Raw genomic sequence first — 12,327 nt, forward strand, 5'->3', positions numbered from 1 at the left:
AAGTCAAATGATGTCATTATGACACCTTCAGCATTGTCCATAGTTGTAAGAATATGCCATTCAAAATAACAATAATATTAATAATAAAACCAAGTCTTACAAGTAATATGTACATATACTCGGGTCCCATCTACAACTGCCAAATAATGCAATTTTAGAATGCAATTTAACAGTAGGTGAGGCTTCCCTTGTTTCAGGACAGTGCTTTCACCATGAGATTTCTTTCCCTTGTCCTTAAAGATTGGAGATAAGAAGCTGAGCTCCAAGATTTTGCAGTCCTACCTGAAGGGCATCAGGTTAATAACAACTGACAATATAGCAAACATAATAACATTAACAGGAAATGTGATTTTTATAAAACAGAGGAGATACCTGCGATTTATACTAAAATATGAAATTTCCTTATACTACATGCAACACTAAGATCATATTTTCAAGAACTTTTCAAATGAGCAGCGTGGGAGTCTCCACTTTGGGACTATCACAGTACTAGGATTTATTGTGTGTGGCAGATTTATGCATGGACTGTAATCCATATCCCCAACTCATACTGGAAGTTTTATTGTTATCCTATTGTGTCTTGTGGGTGATATATCCTACTTGGATTTTGAAAGGTAGTTAGAGTCAGCCATGGTCATTTGCAAAATGAAATCTCACAGTCATTGAGTTCTACTTTCAGTTTTTTGAAAGCCTGTTTGAGTTTTTAATTTGAAAAAAATATGTAAATATATATCTCAATGGTTTATTTGGCAAAAATAAAGCTTCCCCTAATATACAAACTGTGATACTAGGACAGCAGGACAGTACACATCAAGTTAATACATACATTTGTGTTTATTACTAGCTAATTTGCCATCGTAGGTGATTACTTGTGAGAATATATCATGTGGTCTGAGTATCGGACTAGGGATGTTATCACTCCAGGCTCCTAAAACAGTTAATGATGTTGCAAACCAGTCTTGCTTGAGACTGGAAGTACGCCTGGCTAGATCTTCTTCTAACTAGGCCTTATTGGAAGCATATTGAGAAAGCTCGAAGCATGTTTAGTTTACTACAGCTGTAGAGGCATAATTCCTCTCAATCCATGAATTCCCTGTCTTTGTACATGCCCCCCTTTTGTTTGTCTGTTTATTTTTCCTGTAAACATTTGTGGAATTCTGTGAGTCCAGAATTTCACAAGCCCAGCCTTTCACTTTTAGCAATTTAGAGCTGCACAATTCTTTCATAATACTAAAGGATAATCCTTAAGGTAAAAGTAAAAGTTTCCCCTGACATTAGGTCTAGTTGTGTCTGACTCTGGGGGTTATTGCTCATCCCCATTTCTAAGCCGAAGAGCCGACATTGTCCATAGACACCTCCAAGGTCATGTAGCTGACATGACTGCATGGAGTGCCGTTACTTTCCCGCAGAAGTGGTATATATTGATCTATGCAATAGGATAATCCTTAGGAGCATTTAAAATGTTAATTAAAAATAATTAAGTATTTTGCAATCATTTTATTTATTTACTTACTTCATTTTCACCCTGCCTTTCTCAACTCCAGAGGGGACTCAAGATGGCTTACAAATCTGACAAAAATTCAATGCCGCACAGGTAAACAATAAAAGGCTCTTCCTATTGTGCTTATTCTGCAAGGGGGTGGTGTAGTTTTGTCTTTGAAACTCTTATTACCAATGCAAAACCATGCATAAGTGGCAAGTTCTTCAAAACAGTATTGCCTTGCTATAAAAGGAAACATTCAATATGTAATGGTAAGGTTTTTTATTTACAACTAGCTTGAGGACCCGGCGGTGCCCGGGTATTTTGAGAAACTTGTGTGCCAAGTTTGGTCCAGATCTGAAGTTGGCTGGGTTCAGTACTGTCTGTATAAGGGTGAACTACAACTCCCAGAGCCAAAGGACAGTCACCCCGAAACCCTGCCTGTACGCTCAGTTGGGCATGATGAGGCAGTGTGCCAAGTTCGGTCCAGATCTGAAGTCGGGTGGGTTCAGTGGTGTCTGTTTAAGGGTGAACTACAACTCCCAGAGCCAAAGGGCAATCACCCCGAAACCCTACCTGTAATGCAGAGTTGGGCATGATGAGGCAGTGTGCCAAGTTTGGTGCAGATCTGAATTTGGCTGAGTTCAGTGCTGTCTGCATAAGGGTGAACTACAACTCCCAGAGCCAAAGGACAATCACCCCAAAAACTTGCCTGTATGCTCAGTTGGGCATGATGAGGCAGTGTGCCACGTTTGGTCCAGATCCAATGTTGGCTGGGTTCAGTGCTGTCTGTATAAAGGTGAACTACAACTTCCAGAGAAAAAAGTGAGTGAAGCTACTTGGTCCATCCTCCCCCAATCTGCCCCAGGATGGAAAGGGGTTCATGGGGGTTGTGTGTGGCAAGTTTGGTCCAGTTCTGTCACTGGTGGGCATCACAGTGGCCTGTGGGAGTCGTAGTGATTGAAAGTACTACATATCCCATCACCCGTGGTCCATCCTTCCCCAAACGGCACCAGGACGTAAACTGCATCATGGGGGTTAAGCGTGTCACGTTTGGGCCAGGTCCGTCGTTCCTGGTGGTCACTGTGGCCTGTGATAGTGGTGGCCAATCAGAAAGCTGGCACATACACAGATACACAGATACGCCGCATACAAACACTGACTTTTATAATATATATAGACTAGGAAGCTTCCACATCTTACAAGTCCCATGAAATAAGATCCTACGATCAGGGTTCGAATTAGGGTTAGTTATGCTCAGTGACCTTGAGCACTCTCCCTTAGACTCAAAAAAAGGTAAGACCAAATCTTGTCAAGAAGAAAAGGTTAGGGCACAGGCCAGGTAAATGACCTTGGAGGGCCAAATCCAGGCACAGGCCTTAGATTAAAGACCCCTGTCTTATATATTCTATGTCAGTCATAGGCAAACTTCAGCCCTCCAGGTGTTTTGGACTTCAACTCCCACAATTCCTAACAGCCGGTAGGAGGACCAAAGTAAGTAAATAAGTAAAACTTTATTTATATACTGCTCTATCTCCCCAAGAGGACACAGGGCAGTTTCCAATCATAAAACAACAACATACACTACATAGCCAGAGTATTACCATGCCTGTTCTATATAAAGCAATGTCCAAAAACATATTTTTGTTCATTTAGTGTAGTCACATAACACATGCTCAGTTCATTTTTGCAATAGTCACATACAGCATGACCTCTGTATCTGTGGAGGATATATTCCAACTTCATGTGGATGCATGAGACATGAGAGAAGCCTCCCAGCTTACACATCCAGTGCCCCCTGAGCAACGTCTCTGTAGACGGCCAATTCTCTCACACCAGAAGAGACTTGCAGTATATTCTCAAGTCTCTGCTGACATAATTTAAAAAATGTGGATGCACAAAATTGTGAATAATTTAAGAACGAGTCAGAGGGTGCTATAGTTTCAGTTATGAATAGGCTTTTTGTCAGTTTAAAGAGTTTTAACTTATTTTAATACTGTTAATATTTAATTCTATTTTAATGTTTGTATATGTTTAAGTTTTAAATTTTATTGCATTGGTTTTACTGTATGCCGTTTTGAGTCTCCTTTGCAAAGAGAAAAAGTAGGGTATAAATTAATAAATTAAACATTATCATCACCATCACCATCATCATAGCAAACCATACTGAAAAGAAGAAGCACCCCAAAAATACTATACAGTAGCACTAGAAGACTTTGAAAATGCCTAGAGAGTATATATTTCATTGAACATAGATAAATGAAACTGTGGATAGTGTTATTGGTCCTGCAGAGACAAAGGTTCAATGGCATATTGCTGAAAATGTGGTTTTCTGTCCACATACTCCTGTCAGGGGAAATTCTTATTTGGCAGAAGATTAGGGTTCACTACAATTTAGCACAAAAATATTCAACCATTCCAGCAAGCTTATTGCATACGGTTTTCTGAAATATTGTGGGGAGGGGAACGTTACATCCATTCTTTTTCTTTTTTAATGACTTTTTTACATTTGTAGATTTGGCTAACATTTTAGTAGAATTTTCTTCCAAAACTGAAGCAAGACTGAAAAGGGATATGTGAGAACTTATTGGTTTGAATATTACATTATGCTTTTTATTAGATTATAATTACCAGTATATTATTGAATTAGTTGATTTGAATGTGTAGCTGTTTATTTGTTTGGAGAAGAGAATATCCCTCTGGCTAAACTGTAAAATCTGCAAGTGTATAAGTTGCTCAATGTTTATAATGAATCCCCAAACCCCCACCCCACCTTATATGGAAACTCCCATTCTTTGGTGGAAATCTGGGAAGGGAAGCAAACATCGTAATTCTTTGTGATTGTGAACTCCGGTTTCAGTTGGATTATACTAAGAATCCCCATCATAGATCTTGGCAGGTTTATTATGTTTTATATTTCCATTGTTAAGATCTAAAAACAGATCAGTTTCAATGACACCAGCTGAATTTGATATGTGTTCACAATGGAGCATAAACCAAGTACATATAGGAGATGACAGAGGGAAAATTAGAAGAATAATACAGAGTCATACAGAGCCCTTTAAAGATTGAGAGGGCTGTAACCAATTTTGCAGTGTATATGCAGCTCATGTTTTTACTGCATTTTGGATTTTTAACAATAATAGCAACCAGATTCTACTGAGAAAAAGAAATATAAACCAACATGACTTGCCTTTAGGATGGCTCTAGTAAAAAAAACTGTCCATACATACACATATACAATGACTCAATTTTAACATTCACAATTTAATTAACCTACTTCAAGTCTATTTAATTTCAGATATTGCCTTGCCTTTATGAATTGCAATTTAATTTGTATCTGATTAATGGCACGGGTTAATTTGAAAACAAGGTACACATTTAAACAATTATTTACTCCTTCTAACAAGATGGTATGAGACATCTTTCTCCTTTGCTGGCAGAATTTCAACGGTTCTGGCTGCCATTTGGACCGTTAGTAGTATAATAATACTAACATTCTGAATATCATATAATTAATATCAGACAAAACTAATATGAATGTAGACAATCAACCTACCTTGCTTAGCAAGCCTTGAAAATGCTGATAGTGCATGATGACTATCTTTTCAGTTTCAGAAATGCTTTCTTTCAAATTTGCATTCTAAAAAGCTAAATTGTAACTATAGTACACAACTAGACAGACAGGCTATTAACAACTCAAATTTTTTCAAAATATAGTCCTTTTAGACGATATAAATTTGACCATCGAAAGGCTGGTTACCAAGAAAAGCTTACATTTCCAAAACTTGGGCAAGCTTTTGCAGCTCTTCATTTTCATACCATGCCTACAGTCATAATTAATAGCAGATATCCTCATATCTCTCTGGCCCTCTCAATCTTGAAATTTGTGTATTTCTGAGGCCCTATAAATCGATGATTTTCTACATTATTTGCTCTTCTGCACATTTGTATTCAGAACCAAGATCCAAATTCATGGGATCTATTCAGCCTAATCTACATTCAAATACTGTTTCAGAAAATATTTTCTGTCTCCTGTGTGATACCAAGTCTATGGTAACTTGTAAAGTTTCTCTCTTCACCCTGGCAGCAATGAAAATTCAGGCTACATTTATTGCTGATATTGCAGATGATGCTCTTAGCTACTTTAAGTTTTATCTATGCTAAATTTTAATATTATTGTTTACATTTGATGTGTTTTATTGTATTTTAATGATATTTAATGATACTGAGTTTTAATAGGCAAGATCTATATGCCAGTTGTTTTATTTAGTACTTTTATATTGTTGCATTTTTATACTGAATATATTTTTTTTCTTTGTTGTATTTCTTTGTTTATGTGAATAGCCTATGGGCTAAGCATTAACAAACAATTACAACCTGGGACTTTGTAAGAGAGAGGAAACCCACAGATTAGCCTCATGGGGCAACCTCATACACCATTTTTTTATATTCTACCCATGATATCTTTTTGAGGCAGCCTTTTTATAAACAACATCCTTAACTAATTTTCCAAGTCTCAAAGATAATGGACCTCATCACATTATCTTCGGGATTCACCACTGTTGCTGTTCAGTCGTTTAGTCATCTCTGACTCTTCATGACCTCATGGACCAGTCCATGCCAGAGCTCCTTGTTGGCCGTCACCATCCCCAGTTCCTTCAAGGTCAAGCCAGTCACTTCAAGGATACCATCCATCCATCTCACCCTTGGTCGGCCTCTCTTCCTTTTTTCTTCCATTTTCCCCAGCATCATGATCTTTTCCAAGCTTTCCTGCCTTCTCATGATGTGGCCAAAATACTTCAGCTTTGCCTCTACTATCCTTTTCTCCAGTGAGCAGCCGGGCATTATTTCCTGGAGGATGGACTGGTTGGATCTTCTTGCGGTCCAAGGCACTCTCAGGATTTTCCTCCAGCACCAGAGTTCAAAAGCATCTATCTTCCTTCGCTCAGCCTTCCTTATGGTCCAGCTCTCGCATCCATAGATTACTATGGGGAATACCATTGCTTTGACTATGCTGACCTTCGTTGCCACACATTGTGGCAAATCCATGGGGTCCCGGTGGGGTGTTTGGAGAACCCGCTGCTCCACACCCTGTATTGCCCAACTTACCTTGGCTCCCATCCCATGAGGGAAGTTTCACCTCCTAGCTCGCCCCCCCCCCCCATTGTCCTGAAGGCAACATAGGAAAATTCCCATGTTGCCGTGGCTGCAACATACGCTGCTTGCGTATATACCCTTTCCTGACAGAGCCCAGTTGGAAGTACATGTGTGCCATGTAATACGCTCCATCTCAAAAGGGGAGAACAAACAGTGTACGATGGGCAAAGTAGCCCGTCTGATGAGGTGGACAGTATATAGTAAGGAAAATTGTAAAGGAGAGACCATTCCTACTTGGTTCCAAAGCAACCGATTAGGATCATATTGCACTTAGAGTGGGAAGGTAGGTTTCATTTGGAAGCAAAGAAGGACTGGCCTTAAATAATCTAGGCTCTTCCCTCTACACATGCCAAGCTTTGGTACATCATGCCAAGTTGCTTTAATTTTGACCTCTCTGCATATACACCATCAAATAACCACCTAACACACAGCATGATCTCAGGAGCACAGTGTAAGAGAATGGTTTTTAAGCTAGTTTTAGCTTTAGAAGCAAAGGCTTTGTGCTTGTATTTTAAGCTTATTAGTTTCATGGAATCTGCATTAGAAACTTTACCAACAATTGCCTCTTCCAACTAAAGTTTCTTTAATATTGCTTTTGCAATGTCTATATGAATAGACGATCAAATAGTGTCTATTGGCAGATGCACAACTTCCTATTCATTGAGGGAAGAATAACTAATCCATATGAATCATCATGTTACTGTTTAGAATGCCAGAACGATTTGAGATTTTCCGCCTGCATATAGATCCCCACATTACAATTAAGTGTCCAGAACAAAAAATGGGTTTGAAATTGGATTTATCTGGGCATGGAAGGAAGCTGTCAATTGGTATACACAATGCCATGTTGTGAGGCATTTGTGTAACAGTGACTCAGGCTTGCTGTTCTTTTGAATGAGAAGTGATGTACTTTTATTTTGAATGGTGTATGAGGAGCAATTAAGACAATCATATATTATCTGTACAATAAGAATGCAGACATTATGAATACCACGTCACCATTTTTGCAGATGCATGTATAAAAACTATCAATACCAATGTATAGACAAAAAGGCATACTTCTAAAAATACAATAGAGTTTTACATATTTGAACCATGTATTGACTGTACCAGAATCCAATATATCCAAGAATGTATAAGTCGTTTTCTAAAATGGCTCATTTTATTTTAGACAAGGTTAAAAAGACACGAATTACAGAACACAAATCAATGCGATGTAAGCCTTTGAGCATTTTACTTAAACCAGTCCAATGGGATTGCATTGCAATTATTTTTTTACCAGATTAGAATAATTAATCTCTCTTCCCACATATAAAAAAGATTGTCATTTTCCTCACTTTCTTTCCACCTGACTACTTTGCTCACAAATTATAATAATGATAAAAAGTGGGGATGTTTTTGAACGCACTTTTCCTCCAGGTACTAAGAGATCGAGACAAATTATATTCTTTGGTAGTCTGCCAACATCCTGACAAATATTCTGGGGTTTAAGAACTACAGGAAATCCATTTGGCAATCCTTTACTAAATTGATAGTTGAAGACGTAAGATGTCATTTAGATGGTCTGCTCACATTACATTTTCTTTGTAGATTATTACATTATACAATTTAGTTTATTATTGCCAGGGACAGATGGTAACCTGGATAGTTGCTCTGTAAAAAAGTCTTGAATGTTTGACAGGTTCAAAATGCCAGTCATCAGTGCCCTACATCTGGAAAGCATCTTTACTGAAATAATTCTTCATATAATTGTGATTGAAAAAGACTTTGGAGAGGTCACAAATGGTGTGAAGTAAGTCTATGTGATCCCAAAGGTGCATTGTATAAAAGCTTTCAATCAATTTGAATATGATAATTTCTTCCCAACTTGGTAGCATTTGAAATCATAATGTGTGTTGTTGTTATGTGTCAAATTAATTCCAACTCATGGGTTTTCCTGGCAACATTTCATAGGCCTTTCCTGGCAACATTTATTCATAGGAAGTTTTCCATTGCTTTCTTTTGATGCTGAGAGAGTTTATTTCACCTTAAATGGAGTACCATAATTTAGCAGCAATTCAGAACTTGATCTTCCAGAATCTTATTTTAACTCTCAAATCACTATAATACACCAACTCTTATGTGTGTCCATGTGTGTGTCCATCCGAGTATATGTATTTATTTTGTCTTATTTATGTTTGCAGTGGTTTAGCCATATATTTCATACATAAATGGCTGTGAAAAAAATCGCATGAATAAATTGTTCTAAGTGAAAATGTGTATGTTGAGCATTTTTCTTAATATTATTTTATAATCTTTTTATTATTAAAATTAGAAGGTCTTTTTACACATTTATTAGAGACTAAGCCCCATGGAGATCCATTTCTATCTCCTTAAATATTCTTGTAATTTATATGAGAAAATTGCTTCCAAAGTGTTTTCATTTAAAATTTATTTTACTTTTACAGGAATGTAATTGCTATGCAATTTATGGTGCTCTTTGCTTTTCAGAAGATCAGAACAATAGATGATGTTGAAATTGACCTTTCAATTATTTCCCTTACTCCTATGGATTTACCATATTTTTATCTAGACAAATATACCCTATTGCATGGAACCAGGGTTGTCAACTTTCAAGTTTGGTTCTTATTCTGGGATTTTAGCTTTGTTTGGCTAAACAGGGTATACAATCACAGGCTGAGACAAATTTGTAGTCTGCAATATCACACAAATGATAACTGGGAAACAAGTAACATTAGATTGTGATCAAAATAGTAAAAGTTATTAATGATGAAGAAAACATTAATTAGAAGAGACTGCAGCAGTTTGTCTGAGCCACTCATTTTATCTTCCATTTTATGTTTTTCCTCTGGAATTTAAACCCAGTTCACTTTCCAATTTATTCTCCAATGAACTTCAATTAAAAAGAAAATCAGTATTTTTTCAACCACATTTCTTTCAACCAGCAAGTGTGATAAATACATTTAGAAAGCATATGGAAAAAGAGGATGTAATTCCACAATACAAATAGATTAGATGAGACTTTATATGGACAGTTGTGCTCAGAAATAGAGAATTTAGAACATGATTTGCAGTTCAGAAACCTATGCTAGAAAAGGACGCTAGCTGCTGGTATGAACCATCCCAAATTTAAATCTTGCTTATAATGTGTTTGCATCTGTTGCCACATGTTACTCTCTGATATTTTCTGCCCTCCTGGATCAGGGACATGAAAAAACTCTTAACCCTATTCAAATATTCTGAGTTCACATATGGTAAATGAGAGAGAAATGTAAGTCCTCTTTTGCAATTTTGACTTCCACTCTAGATCTGCAAAGCACCTTTTGGGGGGGGTGGGGGGGGAGCGCTTGCTTGTCTGTGGATTCCCCAAGTGATAACAGTTACTGATAATGTGAATTTTATTTTGGATTTCCTTTAAATTATCTGCAATGTGAAATTTGCTTTCTTCCAAGCACACTGATAATGAATCTACACTGCCCCCCGTCCTGGGACTGACCTGGTGAGGTATACACCAACTAATCCCTAAGATGGGTCACACATCCATTCCCACCCACTTACTGCAGAGGTGAGAGAGAGTACCAACTACCCAGTAGTACCAAACCCAATTCAGTGCTGCAGGACATCCATGCTTCCAGTTTTTATGGTGTGGTAGTCTTCAGTGATGACATGGTTCTAACTGGTCAGCCATTGCCTTCAATGATGTTGGCCAATATGACATGAGGAGAGAAGAGAAGAGAAGAAATCATCCCATTTTTCTCCCTCCCTTCCCTGATCATCTTGTCAACCTGACTGACATTCCTACAGTAAATGGTCAACCAGGAGGAACCATGTCACAACCAGAAACTGCCATGACATGGAGAACAGGAAGGGATGATAAGTGCCATCCCATGTCCCTGGCTTGGCTGCGCCTGGGAATCACAGGATGACAGTGAGAACAGTTGTAGCTGTTGTCACCTGGAACTTGCTCAAAAATTCACACAGACCCAAAGTCAGGGAATAGTCTGAATCCTCCTACTTGGATTAATGACAAGCAAGGCTATGTTAAGGGGCTTTGTCCAGTGTTGCCCCAGATCAGCTGTGTGTGGCATTTGGCCTTCACAGAGCTGATCTGCAACCTTTCCATCATAAAGGATCAGAGGAAATGTACTTAGTGTCAACATTCTTATTAAGCTGTATATTTATTTCCTCTATTTCTACCCCGCCCTTCTCCCCGAAGGGACTCAGGGCGGCTTACAGGGGACTCAGGGCGGCTTACTACAATTCCAACATCTGAACTATTTTCAATGTGATCAAATATTTCCACTGTTGAGGAGAAACCTGAGGACACCCCCCCCCTCCATTTTCTAAAAGCAATTAAGAAATTACAGTGGTTTCCAGGCTCCAGTCTTTAATTTATTAGAAATTACTCCTAAGCACTAGTCTCTGCCCCTTGAGATTTAATAGATAGGTCTTGGGAGATCCTCCAGCTCTCAATATCATTGGCTCTGAAATTCAGTAAAAGTGCCCTAACTGTAGAAGACAGTTTCTCTTCCAGGGAAACATAGTCTTTCTAGGATTTTGTAGATCCTCCAGGAAATTCTGTGACATGCTTCTCACAAAAGTTACCATAGTCCTAGCAAATTTCTAGGGAGGATACATTTCTAACAATCTCTAGGTCTTCCAGAGTAGCTCTATAGTATAAAGTGTGAATGTTGGAGTGAAGTGTGATTCATTGCAACAGTCACACTTTACTCTAGCAGACAGAGTTTTTTCTCTCACCCTGGACCTTCCATAGATATATAAACCTCACTAGCCTAGTTTTCAATATACCTCACAACCTCTAAGGATGCCTGCCATAGATGTGGCAGAAACATCATGAGAGAATGCTTCTGGAACATGGCCATACAGCCCAGAAAATGCACAGCAACCCAGTGATTCCAGCCATGAAAGCCTTCAACAACACATCAAATTTGTAAGAATTTGTAGCCTTGAAAGAACATGCTTCTAGTCCTAATGGAGTCAGACCCATATATACACATATATGTGCAGTCCTGGAAAATAAAGGACTTAAAGATAGTTTTCCATTCATGTATTCTCCCCCCCCCCCCCGTTATACTTCTTTTCATAAATACAACTTTCTCCATCTTGAAATACAAGAAGGTCACCCATTTTGTGTGCCTATGACATATTAAGCAGAAGGACGATCTCTTCAATCTTCTGGGGAGGCTCTCCTCTCATTCCCACCTCATATCACAGGGCTTGTTGGAATGAGGGAGAGGTCCTTCTCTGTGGTGGGCCCTCGGCTCTGGAATTCCCTCCCTAGGGAGATTAGATTGGCCCCAACCCTGTCTGCCTTTATTAAACAGATGAAAACATGGTTTTTCAAGTGTGCATTTGAACAAACAATAACATGATAGACTCCCTCTCATTGACATACTGTCTCTTCGCACTTTATTTTCTCTCCTACCTATCCTACCTCAAAATATCTCAGGTAATGCTTCGACACTTGCCCAGGCACTTTATTAATGGTCTTGAAACTATGCACTTTTTGACTGGACCGCCCCCATTTCATCCATGGATGCTGATGTTCATTTTTTTTAATCTTTCTCTTTACTTGGTCACTATGGTGTTATATTGTATTTTGTGTTTTAATTTGTTTTTATACCTAAATGTTATGATGATACTGTTTTTAGTTATTTATATTGGTT

At 38.3% G+C, this 12,327-nt stretch overlaps 1 protein-coding gene across 3 annotated transcripts in view; it reads left to right on the forward strand.

Annotated features, from left to right (window-relative positions):
• sema3e (semaphorin 3E) overlaps positions 1–12,327 on the forward strand; it is a 273,165-nt gene that overhangs the window by 110,749 nt on the left and 150,089 nt on the right. The gene's annotated exons all lie outside the window — the stretch shown is intronic.

The sequence above is a fragment of the Anolis carolinensis genome, chromosome 5 (assembly GCF_035594765.1).
Source record: "Anolis carolinensis isolate JA03-04 chromosome 5, rAnoCar3.1.pri, whole genome shotgun sequence".
Classification (NCBI taxonomy): domain Eukaryota; kingdom Metazoa; phylum Chordata; class Lepidosauria; order Squamata; family Dactyloidae; genus Anolis; species Anolis carolinensis.